Source organism: Micromys minutus, assembly GCF_963924665.1.
Source record: "Micromys minutus genome assembly, chromosome: 3".
Lineage (NCBI taxonomy): Eukaryota > Metazoa > Chordata > Mammalia > Rodentia > Muridae > Micromys > Micromys minutus.
The window spans coordinates 14,313,150-14,319,149 of record NC_137972.1 but is presented as its reverse complement, the minus strand read 5'-3'; positions in this window follow the sequence as shown (position 1 = coordinate 14,319,149).

Here is a 6,000-nt window from a genome sequence, read left to right as displayed (position 1 = left end):
GGTAAGCTGTATGAGGCAGAAAAACTCTGAAGTATCTCTTGCATAAGAACTGGGGTGTGTGTGTGTGTGTGTGTGTGTGTGTGTGTGTGTGTGTAAGATACAACTGAGCCTATAGGAAGGCAATGGTTTGCATATTTATTCATATGTATTTTTGCATGCATATTCTTGTTATGAGGCATGTTGCACATATAGAAATTAGAAGGTAACCTCAGAGAATTGGTGTTCTCCTTTCATCGTGTGGGTTCCAGGGTTTGAACTCACTTTGGCATGAGTTCACCCATGGAGCCCTCTTACGATAATTTGCATTATATGTTTATATATTTGTTTTGTGTGTTTGTGGGTGAGCATGAGTGTGTGTGTGCACAACTGCATGTGAGTTCAAGAGCCTGTGGATGTCAGAAGAGGGCACTGGTTCCTCTAGATCTAGATTAGAGAAGTTTGTCAAGTACCATGTGTGTTCTTGAAAACCAAATGCGGGTCCTCTGCAAGATTAGTATGCACTGGTAGCCGGGGAGCAGAGAGATCTTTGCCAAGCCCGAGAAAAGTGCGCCCCTCCCCCCCCCGCTTGGTTCAGGGAACCAGGAACCCTGCATTGGGCTGTCTGTTTCCAGCTGGCGGTCCTTGGGTGCAGAACAGGCGCTATCCACCACTAGGAACAGTGGAGATCCAGGGACACAGACCTGGTGAGAATGTGCTCCAAGTGCGTACTCCCCACCCCGACTGATTCAGAGGAACAGGAACCCTGTTTTGGAGTTGTGTGTTTCCAGCCGGCGGCCTGTGTATGCAAAACAGGTACTCAGGCCATCTGCCACCAGGAACAGTGTATATCCAGGGACACAGGCCTAGTGAGACGGTACTCTGAGTAGCCAAGTAGCCAAGGAACAGAGAGGTCTTTGCCGAGCACATGGAAAGTGCACCACCTCATGCCACCTGCTTGGTTCAGGGAAGCAGGAACCGTGCTTTGGGCTGCCTGGTATTAGCCGGAAACCCATGCATACAGAATATACACTCAGGCCATCTGCCACCAGGAACACTCGGAGATCCAGGGAAACAGGCCAGGTAAAAGGGAGAGGCGAGAACCAATCACTGACAACAAGACCACATATAAACACAGACAACAAGATGGCAAGAGGAAAGCAAAATAACGTACCCCATGGAAATGGAGAGAAACTGGCAACACCAGAACCCAGCTCCCCCAACACAGAAAACAGCAGAATGCCAAACACTCCAGAAAAAGAAGACTCAGACCCGAAATCATACCTCAAACAGACTACAAGAGATGGAAGAGAGAATCTCAGGGACAGAAACAACATTGAAAACATAGACAAAAGAGTCAGAGAAGATGCAAAAACCAAAAGCTAGTAAACAAAAATGTCTAGGAGACCCAGGACACAATGACAATAACAAACCTAAGGATAATAGAAATAGAAGAGGGCGAAGAATATCAACTAAGAGGCACAGTAAATATCTTCAAGGGAAAAGGGTCATGTAACATATAAACGCAAACCAATCAGAATCACACCCAACTTCTCAACAGAGACTATGAAAGCTAGAAGATCCTGGACAGACATCATGCAGACCCTAAGAGAACACAAGTGTCAGCCCAAGCTGCTGTACCCAGCAAAACTCTCAATTACCATAGATGGAAAGACTGAGATGTTCTAAGACAAAGCTAAATTTACACAATATCTGACCACAAACCCAGCACTACAACTAATTATAGGTACAAAACCCAATACAACAAGGGGAAATACATCATAGCAAAAACAAGAAAACTCCTAAGAAAGAAAACCAAAAGAAGAAAACACACAGGCACAATTCTACCACCAAAACCAAAATAACAGGAAGCAGCAACCACAATTCCTTAGTATCTGTTAACATAAATGGAGTCATTTCCCTATAAAAAGATATAGGCTATCAGACTGGATACATAAACAAAATCCAGCCTTTTGCTGACTACAGAAAACTCATCTCAGAGACAAAGACAGACACTATCTCAGAGTAAAAGGTTGAAAAAAACCTTCCAAGCAAATGGTCCCAAGAAGCAAGCTGGAGTGGCTATTCTAATATCGAATAAAGTAGATTTTCAACCAAAAATTATCAAAAAAGATAAGGAAGGACACTTTTTACTCATTACAGGGAAAAATGTGTCAGGAGAACCTCTCAATCCTTAACATATATGCACCAAATACAAGAGCACCCATATTCTAAAAAGAAACCCTGCTAAAGCTCAAAAAATACATTGCACACCACACAATAATAGTGGGAGACTTTAATACCCCACTCTCACCAATGGACAGATCATGGAAACAGAAACTGAACAAGGACACTGCAAAACTAGCAGAGACTTTGAACCAACTAGAATTATTAGATATCTACAAAACATATCATCCTAAAACAAAAGAATACACCTTCTTCTCAGCACCTCATGGCACCATCTCCAAAACTGACCATATATAATCGATCACAAAACAAGCCTAAATAGATATAAGAAGACTGAAATACTCCCATGGGTCCTATCAAATCACCATGGTCTAAGGCTGGTCTTTAATAAAAACAAAGACAACAAAAATCCCATATACACATGGAAACTAAACAATGCTCTATTAAATGATAACATGGCATGATCAAAGGAAAAAAAGAAATTAAGTATTTTCTAGAATTTAATTAAAATGAAAATACAACATTGCCAAACATATGGGATGCAATGAAAGCAGTACTGAGAGGAAAACTCATAGCTCTGAGTGCTTCCAAAAAGAAACTGGAGAGAGCATATGTCAGCAACTTGACATCACAGTTGAAAGCTCTAGAACAAAAGGAAGCAGATACACCCAAGAGGAGTAGACGGCAAGAACTAATCAAACTCAGAGCAGAAATTGACCAAATAGAAACAAAAAGAACCATTCAAAGAATTAACAAAACCAAGAGCTTGTTCTTTGAGAAAATCAACAAGATTGATAAACCCTTGGCCAGACTAACTAGAGGGCAAAGAAAGAATATGCAAATTAACAAAATCAGAAAGGAAAGCGGAGACATAACAACTGAAACTGAGGAAATTCAAGAAATCATCAGATCCTACTACAAAAGCCTATACTCAACAAAACTGCAAAATCTGGAGGAAATGCATGAATTCCTAGACAGATACCAGATACCAAAGTTAAACCAGGACCAGGTAAACCATCTAAATAATCACATAACACCTAAAAAATAGAAGCAGTCATCAAAAGCCTCCAATACAAAAAAAGCCCAGGTCCAGATGGGTTCAGTGCAGAATTCTATCAGACATTTATTGAAAACCTAATACCAATACTCTCAAAACTATTCCACAAAATAGAGTCAGACGGAATTCTACCTCATTTTTCAAGGTCACAATAACCCTCATTCCTAAACCACACAAAGACCCTACAAGGGAAGAGAACTTCAGACTAATATCCCTTATGAACATTGATACAAAAATACCCAGCAAAATCCTTGCAAACCGAATCCAAGAACACATCAAAACGATCATTCACCATGATCAAGTAGGCTTCACCTCTGGGTTGCAAGGATCATTTAATATATGATAATCTATAATGTAATCCACCATATTAACAAACTCAAAGAAAAAACTACATGGTTATCTCACCAGATGCTGAGAGAGCATTTGGCTAAATTCAACACCCCTTCATGTTAAAAGTCTTGGAAAAAAACAGAAATCCAAGGCCTGTACCTAAACCTAATAAAAGCAATATACAGCAAACCAACAGCCAACATCAAACTTAATGGTCACAAACTTAAAGTAATCCCACTAAAATCAGGGACTAGACAAGGCTGCCCACTCTCCCCCTACCTATTCAACAAAGTACTGGAAGTCCTGGCTGGAGCAATTAGACAGAAAAAGAAAATCAAAGGGATACAAATCAGAAAGGAAGAAGTAAAAACATTACTATTTGCAGATGACAAGATAGTATACATAAGTGACCCCAAAAAATCCACCAGAGAACTCTTACAGCTGATAAACAAGTTCAGCAAAGTAGCTGGATATAAAATTAACTCAAACAAATCAGTAGCCTTCCTCTACTCAATGGACAAACATCCAGAGAAAGAAATTAGGGAAAAGATACCCTTCACAATAGTCACAAATTATATGAAATACCTTGGAGTGACTCTAACTAAACAAGTGAAGAATCTGTATGACAAGAACTTTAAACCTCTGAAGAAGAAAATTGAAGAAGATCTCAGAAGATGGAAAGATCTCCCATGCTCATGGATTGGAAGGATCAACATTGTAAAAATGGCCATCTTACCAAAAACAATTGACAGATTCAATGCAATCCCCATCATTATTCCAACCCAATTCTTCATAGAGTTGGAAAGAGCAATTTTCAAATTCATCTGGCATAACAAAAAACCTAGAATATCGAAATCCATCCTCAACAACAAGAAAATTTCTGTGGTAATCACCATCCCTGACCTCAAGTTATATTACAAGGCAATTGTGTTAAAAAACCACATGGTACTGGTACAGAGATAGGCAAGTAGATCAATGGAAGAGAATAAAAAATTCACAAATGAACTCTCACACATATTGTCACTTGATTTTTGACAAAGGTTCTGAAAACATTCAATGAAAAAAAAACAGCCTCTTCAACAAATGATGTTGGTTCAGCTGACACTCAGCATGCAGAAGAATGAAAATAGACCCTTTCTTATCTCCTTGTACATAGCTCAAGTGTAAGTGGATCAAAGATCTCCACATTAAACCAGATATACTGAAACTATTAGATGAGAAAATAGGGAAAACTTTAGAACACATAAGCACAGGGAAAATTTTCCTGAACGGAACACCAGTGGCTCATTCTCTAAGGTCAAAGATCAAGAAATAGGACTTAATGAGATTGCAAAGTTTCTGTAAGGCTAAGGACACTGTCAAGAATACAAAACAGCAGCCAACAGATTGGGAAAAGATCTTTACCAACACCACATCTGATAGAGGTCTAATATCCTATGTATACAAAGAACTCAAGAAGTTAAACATCAGAGAATCAAACAATCCTATTAAAAAATGGGGTACAGAGCTAAACAATAAATTCTCAATTGAGGAATATTGAATGGCTGAGAAGCATCTAAGAAAGTGCCCAACATCCCTAGTCATCAGGGAAATGCAAATCAAAACGACCCTGAGATTCCACCTCACATCAGTCAGAATGTCTAAGATCAAAAACTCAGATGACAGCAGATGCTGGCGAGGATGAGGACAAAGAGAAACACTTCTCCACTGTTGGTGGGGTTGTAAACTCGTACAATCACTCTGGAAATCATTCTGGCAGTTCCTCAGAAAATTGGACATAGTCCTACCTAAAGACTCAGTTATTCCACTTCTGGGCATATACCTCAAAGATTTTCCAACATATAATAAGGACACATGCACCACAATGTTCATAGTAGCCCTATTTATAATAGCCAGAAGCTGGAAAGAACCCAGATGTCCTTCAGTAGATAATGGATACAAAAATTTTGGTATATTTACACAATGTAGTACTACTCAGCTATCAAACAATGACTTTTTGAAATTTCTAGAAATTGGATCCATCTAAAGAATATCATCCTGAGTGAGATAACCCAGTCACAAAAGAACAGACATAATATGCAGTCACTGATAATTGCACAATAACTCCAGAAAGCTCTGAACACCCAGAAACAACTCACAGGCCATAGGAAGCCCAAGAAAAACAAAGGGGAAAAAATGAAAGCCTCAATCCTTCTTAGGAAAAAATAAATTTATAGCACCCTCTCAGAGTGTGGTACACCTGGACCTTAAATCATTAATAATCCAAGAGCTAAGAATATAGCCTTGTGGCAATTTTTGGTATTCAAAATCATTGTCCTTAATCTATATTCACCAATAAATTTCACCTGGAATAATATGTTATAAAAACCTTGGACATTCACTCACGATGGTTCACATAAAAAATATAAATAGCCCTGATTTTTAATGGAAGAGTGAACACATTTTTAATC